This window comes from Cyanistes caeruleus, chromosome 1 (genome assembly GCF_971803275.1).
Source record: "Cyanistes caeruleus chromosome 1, bCyaCae1.hap1.1, whole genome shotgun sequence".
Classification (NCBI taxonomy): Eukaryota; Metazoa; Chordata; class Aves; order Passeriformes; family Paridae; genus Cyanistes; species Cyanistes caeruleus.
The window spans coordinates 85,038,316-85,055,622 of NC_141701.1; the positions used below are offsets into that span (position 1 = coordinate 85,038,316).

The 17,307-nt window shown below is 39.8% G+C and overlaps 1 long non-coding RNA gene across 2 annotated transcripts in view; it reads left to right on the plus strand.

Annotated features, from left to right (window-relative positions):
- Window positions 1-17,307, plus strand: part of LOC111923837 (uncharacterized) — a 59,093-nt gene that overhangs the window by 26,987 nt on the left and 14,799 nt on the right. The window contains exon 1 of one of the 2 annotated variants that reach the window (XR_015289990.1): window positions 9,328-9,410. The exons of the other annotated variant lie outside the window; for it this stretch is intronic. This is a non-coding gene — a long non-coding RNA (uncharacterized LOC111923837). Of the gene's footprint in view, window positions 1-9,327; window positions 9,411-17,307 lie in introns of those variants that run through there. 2 annotated transcript variants of the gene reach the window in all.

Genomic DNA, 17,307 nt, shown 5'->3' on the forward strand with positions numbered 1-17,307 from the left:
TGCACAGAGCTAACACATTAATATTCCTAAGTAGCACTGTACATTTGGATGTAACATGAGGTAACTTCTTAAACTACCTCCACATGACAGGTGTTTGCCTGTCAGAGCTTAGTGGCAATGCAGCTTGGCATTATCACAGCAGTTCTCTGCCTCCCATGAAGCTTGTGCTGTGTTTGTCCTGCCACATCTTTCTTTTAGATGTTTCAGTAGCTCAGTGCTGTTTTTGATGGGAAGTGACATCTTCGGGCTGCCTGTGAAGCCAGGCTCTCTTGTCCAGGAGATGCAAGTGTCCCTGGCTCCTTGCTCCCTCTGAGGGCAGCCCTCAGCAGGAATCCCCACTGAGCTCTAGAGCAGCCCCATTCTGCACCAAGGAACATGTTTTTGGCTTTCCTTTCCCCCTTTCACATGCATGAAAGAGGATTGTCCCATTCTAGGAGTAAAAACATGCTTTGGAGGCTAAAGTTCAGTTTACCCTGCCTACCTTTTATTTATTGTGTTTGCTCTTTATTAAATGCAGTCTCACCCACAGGCTGGGTCTGTGAGGCTGTTGAGGCTTCTACAAAAGCTCTGTTAATTGTGCTATGTTGAATAAAAAAAATTGAACTATAGCTCATATGGGTATTAAAAGAATGAACAGGGTTTCCCTCTTTAAAATAAGCAATGAAAAAGCTAAGTCATATAAGAGGCAAACCACAAATGTTAATTATTCTAATTACTTGAATGAAGCATGTGAACAAGAAACTGCTTTAACATTGAACAAGTAACAGTGACGATGAAATAAAAAGGAATAGTGAAGCACTGAATGCCAGTTTAGGGTAAAGTGCAGTAAGTAGCAATGTGTTAAATATATTAACACAAGAGCTATAAAGAGTTCTGGCTTTCCTTATTGTTCAGCGTGCTGCTGGGCACTACATTTGTGCATGGATGAAAGAGGGTTTAATAATGGACACAAACATAATAGATAATTTACTTGAAGCGTTTCTCATTGCAAAGGTAACAATTAGCTCTGTATAACATTTCTGCACAAGAGGTCTGAAATCTGTTTTCAGCGATGTGAGAGAAATTATTTCAGTGTTGTGAGAACCTGCAGAGCCCTGAACCCATCAGAGAAATCTCGTATTTCTCAGCCAGTGCAACAGTGATGTTCCACATCATCTTGGTTTACTCACCTTCCTAAGCACACTTTCGTTTGGTTTAGTTTTGCTTCCCTGTGCCCCTGCTCCCCCCATCTTAAACTGGAGTAGAGCTCAGACCTTTGATGCAGAGAGAAAGACTTGAGTACATTTTCTCAGTTTCTCTCTGGATTTGGTTGTCATTGTGGACATGGTTAACCTGTGCTGTCAAACAAGACTTTTTTCTCATGTCGGGGAAAGAGAGTAAATTAAGTGTCTTTACTCTTTGTGTCAGGCTGATAAAATGGAAAGGGAGGGTGATGCTATGGAGGTGAAAGAAAGAGTGCAGGCTTACAGCATGTACATATTCCCTTAGGCCTGCACACAAACCATGACATGTATTCAGTGAAATCATGCTTCAGTTTCCCAGGGGCATGAGTAAATGAATAGGTGGGGAAGCCAATAAGCCAAGTGAATCTTTCAAGTCACTCCCTTAAGGTCACCGATTTTGCATTTTTTGGCGAGTAGAATGATCTGTCCATGAATTTGTGCTTCTACTTTATTTATATAAACCAAGACCAGGTCTTTCACCTGCTCTACAGCATTTAAGTAATCCTAAAGAATTGAGCATGGTTCTTTGCATGTTTTGTATCATCAAATCCGGCAACGCCCATGGCTGCCAGTATGTACCTGCATATGGAAATAATTAATTGAATATCCACTCCTTGTCCCAGTGTCATCTGCTCTGGAACTGGCTGGAAATAGTATTGAAAGATGGAGATATTAGGAGAAATGAACAAGAATGAGAAGAAATATGCAATGCAACAAAAAGAAATACAAACATGAACATAAGGAGAGCTATTCAAGTGATACTGAAAAATCAAGTTCTTCTCATCCTCTTTATATATTACAAAAAGAGGCTACACAAATTAAATTAAAAGTATACACTTACAACCCACAGAGTATGTCTTCTTTTCTTATTGTGCTTTTGTGGCCTGGCAGGTATCTCTCTGACTAAAGCATCTAGCTAGGAAAGCAAATTAACTGTTCCTTTCTGTTTCTTCCCCTCAAAGCAGTAGATAAAAGGAGCAGGTGCACACAGCTCAGAGAGTTGCTGGTGGTGTTGGTGCAGTGTGTTCATCCCTGAGGTTCCTGCCTGTGACACTGCACTCTCCACAAAACCCATGGATGGACGGTATTCTGGAATGCCCAGGAGAGTGAAAGAATCACCTTGACTTTTTGAGACTGTTTAATGATGACTACATCAGCCTACATTTCTCTATAGAAAAAATTGGTGAAAGACAGAAAAAGGGACTCTTCCATTCTTCTTCCCTTGACAGAGTTGTTTGTATTTTCCAGCAGATGATACAAATAACAAAAAATATCTGAGTTCTTCCTTGTCTTTGCCTAACAGCATTAACTCCTTCAGGCTTTCTAACAACCATAATAACTCCATTAGAAAGTTTATATTTCATTTATCTAGCTTAGATTTTTATGTACAGAGCCCTAAATGTCTAAATGTCTCTCAGCATCCATTTTCTTAAAATTAAATGTATGATCACTACAGGTTTACTCTGTACTTAGGAAGGTAGTAATGGGGCTAGGATGTTCTGATGAAGTAATATCCTCTGTTTAGATTACAAATAGTTTTCTTAGCTTCGCTTATAAAAGTACTGAAGGATTATACTGGGGCATCTTTGTGGATGTATCACTAATTTGATGATGGGTTGTTATATTTTTAACTACTTTGCTTTTTCTGTTACACAAGTTACCACCAGCTCCCCCATAACTAATGTGAGAGATTTTCCTCTTGGCCATTTTGGTTTTAGCATAAGCAGTCTCATTTACTAACAATATGTTAGCTGTGGCTTCTTGTCTATGAATCTGAGGGACAAACCAACGTGGTCAACTCTTTTCATCACATGATAGAAGGATTTCTTTCTTTGACTGTTCCCATCTTCTCTCCTACGCTCCATGGAAAGTTCTGCATTACTGCCTGAGGAAAGGGAAAATCCCAAGACACATGTGTGCACATACACAAGTTCCAAGAGCACCTTTTCAACAATGCTCTCAGGGACCTATTCTTAATGCAGATCACACAGGCTGAAATCATCCTCTCTTTTAGGCTTAATTACATCCCTTATATAAGTGGAGCCAGCTGGGTGGGTTTTTTTCCCCAGCTTCTTCAATTCCTAGAAGGTTACTGTAGCTCAGGACTATCAGGTTACTGTTGCCAAGGAGTTTACAGCTGTTCTTAGAGAGGAAAATAAAATATCAGTCATCTCATCTGTATCATCAAATACAAACTTGGTTTCTATTTTAATTTCTTTTTTCATTTCTGATGTGCTGTCCTCCATCATCTGGGTGCTCTTGAGAGGAGAAAATTACTGGAAGTTGCCAAGTTCTTATACTCAAAAAAATTTCCTAATGGCTTAACTTCAGCAGTGATGGGAGATGAGGGAAGAAGGTAGCAGTGAGGGGGTTTTTCTTCTGGCTGTGAGCCATCACCTGTGTAAAAAACATCCTCATGGTGTAGAGTGCTTAGAGGAAGGAAATGCATGTCATGTTTCACTTCTTTATTATGCCAGTCATGTTGGAGGACTTCTTTAGAGCTATGGTAGGAGACCTCTCTTTTTCTATTCAACAGAGAGTGTTTAGACAATTTGAAGAACTCTTGTCTCCCTTCCTCTATTTGAGCTCAAGTCTTCAATTAGATGTAATTGAAAAAGGTAGAGTAAATGGCAGGTGCCTGCCTCTTTGGAAGGCATAATTATGACTATCTTTCAGATTTGGAATTTTGATGACTGAATAAATAAAAAAGACAGATGTGTTTGTGTACACACTGACATCAGTATTGACAGGATGACACAGGGACGTTTGTAGCTGTATAGTCTGTAGGATGAGGAGGAAAATGAGGGGTTTGGGCTGCTTTTCCCCCTCTTATTTAGAAAATGAGCATTTGTTCTGTCTTCATATCTGTGGATGGGGTGAATTTCTATTGTGCCTGTGAATTCTGTGAAAGATAAATAACAGTTGGAGTCAGGATTTAGGCAGCAATTTGTGCTAGCTAGGGGGTTCCCATTCAACACATTCAATAAGAGATCTTACTTTGTTTCTCTTTCCACTTTTCCTCTCTTTTATCTTCTTTATCTTCTCAGCATTCTACAGGTAAGAAATTGCCTTGAGTCTGAATAGAAATTGGAATGTGTTGCCAAGTAATCCTTTCCTAAACTCAGAGGCATTCTGCAAAAAAAAAACCCAAAAAAAACCCCCAACAAACAAACAAACAAACAAAACAAAAAACCAAAAAAACCACAAACAAACAAACAAAAAAAAAGACAGCCAGGACACGACCTGCTTGGAGAGGAACAATAGAATATTTGAGTAGTCAAGCTCTTCACAAGGTCTTTGTGCCCCCTCTGCCATGGCTTGCAGATGGTGATACTGGGACAAACAAACCAGTTGAGAATAAGCTGTTATCTAATCTATAGCTTAATAAAATATTGGTGCTTCTAAGACGTTAACTATCTTTTCCTCGTATGCTGTTAACCTGCCTATCATTATTGTGTCTGATATCAAAAAATGTTCTCAAACCACTGTTTGGTCAGCAGTCCTCTGTTTTTATCCATTGCCTTCTGTGTTACAGATTAATGTACTCATCTATTATGTCATTGTATTCTTTGCACACAATCAGAGCATGGTCACTGTTGAAAATGACTCACCATTTTTGAATTTGCAGAGTCTCTAAGTGAAAAATGTTGAGTATGTTCTTAACACACACCTTGAGCTAAGTTCAGGAATGGTGTGTTAGTTTAGGATGATTTCTTTTACGTTTGTTACAAAGACTTCATAAGTGGTCTGTCTTTGCTAGACCTACTCTGATGCCATATGGAAGGAGTTCTACTTTGCTGTGTATCACAGCTCTCTTCTCTTTCACTGATATGTAAACTTACATTGCCAGTATGTTAATTAAAATAGCATGATGATTATAGAAGCTTTGGTGGTGTATGCAGGGCCAAGAAATCTCAACATAAGGATTGGCAACACTGACAGTGTCTTTATTTGCTCATCAGTTGAGAGTTTTCTCTGTTGTAAATACAGTTTCTCATGAACAGTATGTGAAAAAAACATACAAAGAGTGGTTAGGACCACATAAGGAAATGGCTTTGCTCATCTGTTTATCCTGCAAAAAAGCTCAGCTGCCAGGAGTATGCTTTTATGGCTCCCCAGGGAATAATGAAAGAAGACATAAAATAACTAATCTGAGTGTAAAATATCTAAGTGAATAAGAGATAAAACCTTCGAACAGTGTCTCTTCTTACATTAATCTATGACAAGGTTTTTTAGATTGTGTGTTTCTTTAATTCAGCTATTCCCCATTAGCTCACATTTCTCTTGTGTCTCCCTCTGTTCTGCTCACTGAAATAAACAGTTTTGGTAGCTGAGTATCTGTGATGTTGTGTCCTCAGGTCCTTCAAAGCACTGTCATACATCTTCCTTCAATCAAAACAAAGGCCCTTATTAGTGAGACATCTGGGTTCTAATCTCTGTACCCACTAATGTGGACTACTTTGTTCTATTTTATAGACCTGCAGTCTCATCTGCCTTTGCACACTTGCACAATGTGCGTTGTTTGCCCCCACAAAACTATTTTGTCATATGTCCTGTTACTAACACATATCTGTCCTTATTCCTCAAAGGGCTTCCTCATGCCCTCTGCCAGTTTTACACCAAGTGTAGAAAGTCCTAGAGTGTACCAATATCCTGATGGGATTTTTTTGGGAATTAAACTCACTTCTGCTTCTGTTGCTCTGGTCTTGCACCTCATGGGTGTTCTTCTGTCTTTATCCATTTTAACAAAGGCTGTGCTGGTGCTGCCTGCTCAGGGGGTATCACCAAGATCACTGCTGTGAGAGCTTGGTTCTGCTCTTCACATGATCAAGCAGCCCTTCATTCCATGTGCTGTGGAATAAAAACCTAGAAGATGGGAGCACGTGCTTACAAAACTTCTGGTACTAATTCTTACTGCAAGCACTACAGCTAATATATAACATTAATTTTTTTTACATAGGAAATGAGGAACAGCAGCATTTAATAAAAAGAAATTAATTTGCTGTCTGAGGTTATCTTCCTGCTTTTATGGGTGTGAAGTAACCCTGGAAAGTTCATTGCCAGAGGAGCTTTTCCTTATGATATTACTATGTACACAATAGCAACGTGGCATTTTTATTTGTATCATTTATTCTTTCTCCTGCTTCCTTTCATAAATTAAAGAAAGCAACTCTCCCAATATGCAAATAAAGCTGCCTCTGTGTCACAAAGGCAATAATACAGTTCTCTCTGCCAATGGTTGTACCTTTTCACAACCCTTGCTGCTACCAGGATGTCAGCTAAGCTTGTGATACAACAGTCTGAATCAAGGAAAATCGCAGTGTGAAGCTAAAAAGGACTGCAAGGAGGGAGGAAAAGGGCAAGCTCTTATTCAATTCTCCTACTTAATTTTAAAATAATTTTTCCTAAGATTAAGAAAAAGTCAACATTGTGTTTTTCCTCTATTTGGTCTGGTTAAGGAGAAGAAAAAAAAAGAAAATAGTTGCAAAAATAATTTTTGAAGTATATAAAATAAAAATAATTGGGATACAACAGTGAATGAACATCCATCTGTTAGGTGAAAGTGACATATGTAAGCTTTTGTAAGGTCTACCCATGTTGTACAATTTGTAGAACTGGGGATTGTGAGGGGAGTTCACCTAAGGAAGAAAACAAAATTAAGGTCTCATGCCATGATAGTGCATTGCAGCTCGTCCTGGGTCTGAGAGTCAGGAATCACTCACTTGCATGAACAGTACTCTGCTTTAATGAAATATTTTGAAGAGAAATACTCTTATGTCAAAATATATTTTTAAAGTTAAGAAAATAGAAGTAACTCTGGGATAGCAAGGAAGCTTGAATCTTCTGGAGTTTGAACTGTGAAGACCCAGGTATATGAGCTACAGCTTAATAAAGGGAGCAAAACTTGAGTAAAAATATAGCAGGCTAAAAAAATACATTCTTTTGGTCCTTATATGGGGCATGTCCACTTGCCCTTCCAGTCCATTTTGGGCTGATGATGTGGACTGTTGTGTAAGAGTGGAGTGCACATGGGTACTGCTTGCTTCCCCAACAGATCTAATCTGTGTGCACTGATAACACACATCTGTCCACACACTCTGTGCCCAGAAACTGAGTTTCTGCCAGCAAAACCCTGTTTTCTAAAGTGTTCATATCAAATACACTTCAAATGAACAGAAAATTTTCATAAAAGTTAGAAGCATATATACAGAATCTCTTTAGTAGTACCTCATCCAGAAGAAGTAAGGAAGTACTAAGAATGGAAACTCATTATACAATACATTGGAATGAGGAACATTTAGAATTGTGCAACATGCACTGCAGTGAATGAGCATATTACAAACTGAATGTGACTGATATGACATAAATGATCATCAGTTTGAATGCAATTTGGAACCCTGCCAATTGCACTTTTGATTAAACACTTGATTCTGATGATGTTCTTATGCTGTACAAATATATCCCCCATTATATGATATTATATGATATAAACTATGCACTGGTGTAGCTCATGTTACAAGAATGTGTCTCATGCCCCAGTAATTAAATTGTCATGGGAATTCAATGTTTCTCTTGGAAGCTGGTATTACAGTAGTTATTCTCTCACATGCAATTATAAAATTTTTCACCTGAAATATTTTTGTCTGTATAGTGTTAGAGCTATTGCAAAAAGTTAGCATTTTCAGTGGGAAAAGTATATTAATCTGCTAATTGAAACAAACAAACAAATAAACAAACAGGGAAAGAGAAATGTTTTGGTTGAATTATCAGTGAACAGGAAAGAAAGTGGTCAGTCACTTCCCCCAAAATCCTGAACTGATGTGTCTGTCACATGTATACAAGCAGAGTGCCTCTAGTCACATTCAGGCACAAAGTCACACTGGTTTTGTACACAAACATTTCATGTTTCTGGGCTATTTCTCACTTCACTGACTAACTACCCACTGCTGTATAATGCTCTGACTTAACATAATGAGTAGTTGTTTCTCTAAGCGAGGTTTTTAAATACCTGAAAATGTCATGTATATCTGATGTAGAGAACATCTTTTATGTCCTTTGATTCACAGTGATGTTCTGCTTCTCATACTTCTGGCATAGGCCTCCTACCTTTAAGGGTTACTTGCTCATGTTTAGACAACAAACAGGTAATTAATAATCCATGAAAGAGTAATTTTCTGTTTCATGTGATCTGTTGAGTACACACATATATGCTTCAGTTGATATTAATTCCACAGAATAGGGAAATCACTCTTTGGATGTCTAATAAAGCTGTTACATCCTGAACCCAATTTCTATATTAAGATATTTTGTATGGTTGTTGTTCCTCCAGGTGCTCTGCTGTGTTGCTACTCTTAGTTCTTGGCAAGCTCTGTAGAGACATTTTCTTTCCCTTGCAAAGGGCACCTGGCTCCTCACTGGCAGCTCCCATGCAGTACTATTTTTCTTTCAATATAGTTTCCCATCTCTTTGTTTTCTCTCAAGCTCACAGAAATTTTGACTCTGGTATTTTCATTGTGCACTCTATTTTATTTCTGGGTTTGTTTTTTATTTTGTTTTATTTTATTTCCTGGAGTATTTCAACAAATTCTTAGGAGTTTTCTCTGCTTCAGCCATTGGTATAGCACAGCACTGCCCTGACAATGTGTCCACAGTCATTTCCTGTTCCAAGTACTGCTGTATCTCATATTATATCGCTATGCATAGCTCCTGCCAGGAAAAAGGGGTCTCAAATTGATTTTTCACAGAAAAACACGGATATATTTATTTGGTTTGCTACTACAAATATTCTTTCTCTAGGTTGTGACCGGGTGAATTCCAGGCCCACTGAGGCCAATGGAAATCCGTCACTTGGCTTCAGTGGAGACAGGATTTCCACCCAAATTTTTGCCTGTTCAGAGAATTAGAACTGACAGTGATTGTTAAAAAAAAAACCTGGAACAACACAGCAATGTAAAAAAATAATAACAAGATTCTGTCACTTCTGGTAGTATCAAATAATGACTTTTCAGCACTGTGTGAAAGCGATTCAAACAATTAAGCTTTATGTTTTTACTTGGCTTTTTTTCTTTTAAATCATTCCCTGTTGTTATTTGTGTGATGGTAGGATCAAGAAGACTTAGCCACAGATAAGAACCTCGGTGTTGTATAAGCAGAGAAAGAAAACACAGCCTCCTTCAGGCTTGCCAAGTAAGTACTTACCCAGAGGTGAGGGAACATGGGAAAACAGTACATCTACACTGATGGTTGTTGTATGTAGGGCTGTGGAGCAGTGCCCTGAGAGCCTCTTCCCAGGTTTTTCTAGGTGTGATGGCAGAGGAGAGCTTTAGGAGGTGCTTTGAAGGACATAGAGTAGCTCTGTGCTGGCAATGACAGATTTCACTTTCAAAACATGAAGAAGAGAGAAAGGTGTATGAAACACCTAAAAAGCTGGTAGGGGATTTATTATGAGCTGCTGCCTTCAGAAGAACAGAGGTAAGGGAAAAGCAAGGGTGGGAAGTGAGGTAAAAGCATCTGTGAAGTGGTAAAGGCAGTAACAGCAGGACCGGAGAGGCTGTGTGGCCTTTCCTCAGGAGAGGAAGCTGTCTCAATTCACCTCTCCTTTCTGTTATTGTCCTTAACACATCTCCCTGGTGTTTCTAGAGTTGTTTGTATTCACAGTCCAAAATTCAGAGTCTCAAATAACATAACTGTCTGTATCCAGATACTTTTCTCCCACCATCAGCAAGTACTTTTGGAACTGGAAGCAGACCAGCTGGAAATACGACGGGAACAGATTTTCTTGAAAGATTTCTCAAACGGACAGCTTTTAGCTGGGTTGGAAACATTTCAAAAGAAGTAATTTTTCATTCTATTCCAGCATTTCTTATCCAGTTAAAGCCAGGGAGTGCAGAGATAATCTTAAAAGAGAAAGGGACTGAAGCCTAATTCCAAAACTATAGTAACTGACAGAATATAAATACAATTAGAGATATTTTTTAAGAGTAATGGGGTTTTCATAAAATCTATGACCTGAATGAAGATTCAAGCAGGCCACTCATTTGCAAGCTATGTCTCATTTTTATTTAATATACATGGCTCCGAAACAGAACCCTGCCCCTAAGTATTTTTAAACTTTAGGACTCTTTGGAACCTGCCTCTGCACTGTATTTTCCATATATGGAGGGTATACAGCTCATCTAAAGTCAGTTCTCACTAAAGATGCACCACAGTTTTGAAGCACAGAAGTAACCTGAGAAAAGTGACTCTGCAGACCATCCCCTTGGTGAAACCAGGACTTGGAGACTGCCTGTACTTAGATACAGATGTGCTGCCCTCAAACACCATGCATACAGCCCAGCCTCTGCCTTTATGGCTGCTGAGTGGAGCCTGTAGGTCAATGTAGGTGTCTGAAATATGGATTTTGATGCCAAGGCTTGTACCCCTCCCTATTTGACTGACAGGTTTGAGGCAGATCTCTCTTTTTCATCTCAAGTTCACTTTCTTCTCCTGAATCATGGTGCATATCTGCCTCCACTCCTTCAGATTTTGATGTGCTCCTGTACTTTTTCTAAACCCTTCCTATATGAGCACTTTGGTAATGCAGATACTCTTTATTGGACCCACTATTTCTCTGACAGTGGTGGGAAGAGGAGATAAATTTTGTTCTTGCGTGTGAACTTGGGTGTTACCGTGTACGTTCTTTTGACCGCTAACCATATTTCCTGCTGGCTTTGTTACCCACAGCAGTATGTAACTTTCCTTCCTTTGTCCCATTCAAACTCTTTAAAAAAAAGGGAATCAATTCAGAAAGCAGTTATGGGTTCACACTTTCTAAATTTTCTCTTTTCCTTTTTTTTTTTTCCTTACCACACTAGTAGGTTATTTAACTTTATGAAAATAAGCAATTGCTTGTCTGTGCCATTCCATAGATGTACAACCTGTGTTCAGTTTCCCAGCACAAATATTCCTGCTCTTTCTGACCACAGCACATTAGGAGTTAAAAAGGGGTGGTTCTGTGCTTGTGCAGCAGCTTGCTTGATATTACCATGGCTAGTACTGCACCAGGAACTGCTTTCCTTTCCCCCAGTTTAGTTTTGTAACCATGGTTTTCATCCCATTTGCAATCTGTTGGAAATTTTCCCCTTGGGCTGTGGACTTACTTTTCTATTATAACTACCAGGTAGATATGAAGAATTTTGAAACAATAGTAGTTTTTAACTGAAATTAACCATGTGAACTTTTTTAAAACAAGAAAAAAAGTTCTTTGTGGCTCTGGAATATTTTTGTTAATATTTCCTACATTATGAAATTTATTAGAAGTGACTTTTCATGGTAAAAAGCCCAAACAACCACCAGCAAAAAACCAAACCAATAACTGATTTATTTCTTTTTTTTCAGATTGGTGTTCTCTGACTGAGGAAGTTGTATGAAGAAATTCCCAAGTGGCTTCTTTACAAATGTATCAGTTTAGAATAGTGACACATTAGAGAGCTGCTTAAAAAAAATTAATTTCACTACTCAGTCAGTAGTAATACAGGTTTTATCTAAAGCCTGATCCAAAAGTTACTGCAGTCAGCCACTCTGTGCATTAAGTGGACTTTACAGTCAGAAAAATCAGAGCCATTGACAGCTGTCAGTAGCTTCATGTGGCATCTCTATGGAACTCAATGAATTTTCTCAGTTTTCCAGATGTTGAACATGAAGCCTACTGAAGGTGGAAGCACTTGCCCGAGGTCATGCTGCATCAGTGGTGAGATCCTGAGCAGCAGCAGCATCTCAACACTAGACTTTGGCTTTCAGACCATAGGCTCTGAAGGCATTTATAAAAGAACTTTCTCCCATATGCATTTTCAGCTAGTTGTGCCTAATGTTGACAGCAGCCTGAGTCCCAACCCAGACCTGGAGTCTCTGCCTAAGTTGCTTAAGCCTTTAAAGCACAGTTCTCAGTTCCATGATTTCTTTTCAATGGAACAATAGCACTTAAAACCCCAGCAACCCTATAGCTGTAACACAACCCACAGGCTGTTACAGACCTCTCTCCGTGGGGTCACATCCTGAGCAGTTGTTCCAACAACCATTTCATGGTCTGTATTTCATCTAGACAAAGCTTTTATAGTTAGATTAGCTCCCACCAAATTTAGTTTGTTACCCCAGACTTTCCTTGAATGCTGAAATATGTGTGTCTGCACTATCAGCCTCACTTAAATTTGCCTTGCAGATCATATGTTTGGTAGCTGGAAAAAATAAGTATAGTTGTGCTTTTTTCAAAACGTGTGTCTGGCAATGATAGTAAAGAGTTTGCAAACAGTTTGAAGTTCATAAGGCTCCTATCAGTAAAAATATTAAAAATTTTCTATACATGGCTTAAAATTGCAGCAGCCTTCTTTCTATTCTAGAGCTCCTGATGTCTCAAGCCATCAGTTGTCAGTTGTGATTATGACTGATTTTGCTGTCAGAACTTGAGCTAATAACTTCCTTGAGCAATTTAAATGTTTCTGATATATAAGTGGTTCTGAGACCACTCGGTTCTGGAATCCAGGCTTCAACTTTTTACACTGTACCTGCTCCATCAGACCACGAGCAAAATGAACAACAAATGAGCAACCAATGAGCAACGAATTTCCCAATGCATATTTCATTATTCTGAGCAATATTTTTATGTCTCCTTTGTCTGTCAGAGGCAGAACTCAACTGAAGCATCCCCCCAGCTCTTACACAGACTCATTCTTGTTATTGTCAATCTAGCACCCCTTTTCTTTTCAAGTCATGTTCTTCCACTGGTTTTCCCATGGTCAAAAAATGCTGTCTCTGTTGAACTTGGTGCCTATTGTAGACCCAGGCAACCTAAACACTTGCATGTTCGGATATAATTCTTGTGTCCTGAAATTAACCCAAGTGCAGCTTGAGGAAATCCTGTCATAGGAAGTGCTGCATATGCCCAGAGTTGTTGGGCAGGGTCATGGTAAGCGCTAGCTGGCACAGTGTTTCAAGCTACAAGTCCTGCTGGGTTCTGACTTAGACAGCCTTGCTGCCTTTTGCTCCCACTCTTTTGTCATCAATCAATTTTCTCAGATAGTTCCACTGGGCTCTCTTATGTGGGTAAATCTGAGCAAACTTTCAAGGTCTCTTCATGTGTCCTTCGGTGTTCTGCCACGGGGTACCTGCAAACCGGGTTCAGTCACAGACAGGCTTTTTTTTTTTCCTCTTCTATTTATAGTCTCTGTTCAAGAATTGCCATCTCTGAAATCTAATTTTTTCACTGGAGTAGAGCCGGCTTCATATCTTCGCCATGTGATCTCACTTCTTGCGGTCTTGATTAATTGAAATCTAAAAATCTTACCATCTGCTTCAGAACCCACTCTTGTTAGAAGCAAGAAAAGATTCTGATTAATTCTTTTTCAGTTCAGATTCAAATACATTTTTTATACCTTTTCCAGTTCAGAAAAAACTCAGAGAGGCTCTGCCCCAGTTGAACTTCTGGTGGTGGTTTTCCTACCAGCAAATTATCTTCTCTCTTTCATGTCTATAGCATATCCATATAGTCCAGTGAACATTAGGTGTATAAATTTAACATGGAACATATGATTTTTATCTTTAATAGCCTTTATTCTATGTCTGGTTTTATCTGGCTGTCTATAACAGGAGTTTGACAGAAGCTTGAAGAGACCCTCCTGGAAAACTCAAAGCACAAAGACAAAAGCCCCAATAAGGAAAATTAATTACTTAAGTGCCATTCATTAAAGGCATGGAAATCCATCCAGCCATTGGTGATACCTGTGGAGTAGAAGTAGTTGGAGATGTCATAAAAACCCCTACAGTTGTGAGCCAGGAAGATGTGCAGTTAGCTGGGATGTATGGTGTCTCAGTTAAAATGGAGCCACGCTTCAGGAAAATGTATTTAAATTAACTTCACTGGGCTGCTGGGTCTTACCTAGTCCAGTGCATTCCCACGGGGACACTCTCTGTAAGAAGCATCTTTAAAACTTGCTGCAGAAGCTGAAGCTGCAGAAGAACGAGAAGGACTGGTTACAGTCCCTGGGCAGCCCAGTGTAAGTGTGACCCAGCACTGTGTTCTCTTTGTTGCATCCTGGGACCAGGATACCTCTTTGACCCAATCCACAAAAAACCTGCCCTGTAAATCATGTATCCTGGATAATCCTTAGGCTCTAAGGAGAAGAAAGAGGCTTTCTTTGCCTTTTTCCACTTCTGTACTTCTGTTGCTGTGGCTGTTTATCAATTAACTGTGAGTTGCTGCTTTGCATCCCAGCTCTTGAATTTCAGATAGGGCCAGCTGCAGCCAGGAGCACGATGTGGAAAAGAGGGAAGGCAGACTGGCATAAGAGGGAAAAAAAGCGCTGTGGCTCAGCCCACTGTGTGTGAAAGGGAGGTCTCATACCCCTGAAGGGAATTACTCTTTTGAACTTTCTCTGGGGTAGGAGCAGCAACATGCTAGCCATCAGATAAGAGATGGAACAGCCAGATATCTGCTCCTGCACCAGCATCAGGTGTCACGTGATCCCAGCAGTCACGTGAAATCTCCTCCTGGAATTTTCACACATTTCTCCAGAAGAAACTAAAGATGATGCATACAAGCTCTGTTGATTACCACCATTAAAAGGCTGTGGCAGCAAAACCTACTAACAGGCAGCTCACACTCAGTCTCCCCAGTTTGGAAGACCAAGGGTCTGTGAGGACAGCGGCTTGGTGAAAGCATCTTTCAAGAGTAACTCTTTATGTATCACACACCACACAGGTTCATTTCTTCACATACATTCACTTTGACGTTAAGTTCATTGTCATGTGCACAGTTACATACCGGTCTTGCAGGTGTCCTACCCCTGCCTAATTTCTAGTAGCAAAACAGCTCTGGGACATAGGACATATCACAGCGTAACAGGCAATCATATCCTTCCTGGGGTGGAAAAAATGAATTGCTAACCAGTGTTCTCTCATTTATTTGGTCTATATTGCAAAACTCCTACCAATTACATCTCAGATGCTTTTTCTTCAGCTTGCATTGATGTATTGCTAAAAGCCCAGTGTTGTTAACAATATGGCAGGGACAAGATTCATGAGATTCAGGTGTTCCCACTGTCTCCCTGCATTGCATGTCATCCCAGGTCTGGAGAGGAATAGGCTGTGGGAAGTAGAAAGGCTAGATCTCAAAGAAATTATAAGTGACAAAAGCCCAAGAATGAACATTTGGAAAGTGATTCATCTGTAAGCATGTAAATGCTCTAGGATTTATTCCTGAGTTTATATAGCTATTCTACACCATCTGTTAAGTGGTTTGTAATTGACCAGTTAAAATCAAGAGAATGCTGAAGTTATCTGCCTGCATGACTCTGGAATATGGACAGCTTTGGAATCCAAGAAGGAAGTGGACATTGGTTTTACAGGATTTTAAATTTATTGTGCCATGGCCTTGCTATCCTGCAGAGTAAAATACAAAGTTTCAATCCAATTAATGGGGAAATGGCATTATTAAAAGCCTGCTTTACTTGTTTATTTCATTACTGAGCTTTGTTCCTACTTCTCTTTTAATTTGTTGATGTGATCTGTGTTTCGGTGGAGGATGCACCGTACGTGCTTTTCTGACTGTAAGCACCTCACCGGCACTCCAGCAAGCTGTCATCCAAAATGGATGTTTAAGACTGAGAGCAGAGTGCTGTGGGGCACAGGACAAAGCTTTTCCCCCAGGTTGATGAAAGGCCCACCCTTGGCTTCTGCTGGAATGCTGTAACTCTTCTGGAAAGGAGAGCAGTGAAGATCAAAGGCAAAATAGTGCCAAAGAATGAAATTTAACAAAGATTCCTCACCCTGCCTAATTATCACATCACACTTTGAGTCAACATGCAAGGCTGCTGGTGCCAGCTGTGAAAAAGGCAATTAATAACTTTCCACCAAGCGTAGCTTCAGACTCAAGAGGAGAATGAAGCTGTGAAGAGCTATGTACAAGTGGTAGACCCACTGTTTTCATCCCTTGATGAGATGCTGGTGAAGCATGTACAGCAGAAAGTGCCTTTGAGAGACTTTGAGAAACATGACAAAGTCTAGATAGATGCCTCTGTCATTCCTAAAAAGATAGGGATGGCATTTCAAGAGGGCAAGGTAAGTGCTGCTCATCATCCAGGCTGGTGTGCTGCACTGCAAGTGCTGTGGGGGGAGTAGCAAGCAGTTTGTGTTCTGCTGTCCTCAGGTGAACTTCCCAAAGAGAATGTGTTGTTTACTAACACTCCAAAAAGAATTTAAGTTGTTTGCAACTAGTCTGATGCTGGTGTTCATCTGAGTTCAAAATCCCATCTCTGAGCCTGCACTGAGGCTGTCACAAGAGGGCACTTTCTTGGCACTGGATGGCTCTGAGAGGAAGGCTATGGTTGGGGGAAGGCAGGGAGGCAGGCAAGATCTCTATTTCATCTTTTTAGCATGTGAATAACCCGTTCCAGATACCTTGTTGTACCCTCTTGCACTACACACCAAGCATTTGCTGTCAGTGACAGGCCTGGAGACAGAGGGGCATTCCCCAATACCTGATGTGTGGTTTGTTGAAAGCAGAATTTCATGATCAATTTTACTACACATTAAGGACAAAAAATAAATGCCCAAGCATGTTTTATATATACATGTAGGAAGAAATCTATGGTATTTCTGAAGTTGTTTCGAAGCCACCTTGTTTCAATTTGAGATTATGCTATAAAATAAACCTTCTTAAAAGCTGCATGTCATTATGTTTTGACTTAAAATTAAAGGAACATTGTAACTCCTTTTATTTTGCTAATATTCCAAAAATAAACATTTTTACTTATAAAGCTTTTAGGAAAATTCATTCCTGTTTACAGTCCCAGCACATGCACCATGCTGGTTCCAATTCTGTCAGCCAAGCAGCTGTCCTGCCATTAGCGCTCTTTAGCAGCTGTGTTCTTTCTACTACCTGGGGACCTGTTAGAAAGCGTTTACAGAGTTTCATGTGGACAGGTGTCCCTGAAAAAGCCATGCTGCCTGCAAAGGAATGCAATAAGAGCGACCTCTCTCCCAGCACCCTCAGATATTTCAGATATTTTATTTCAGTAATAAAAGAGAAAAGCAAATTATGAAGGTGTGCTCC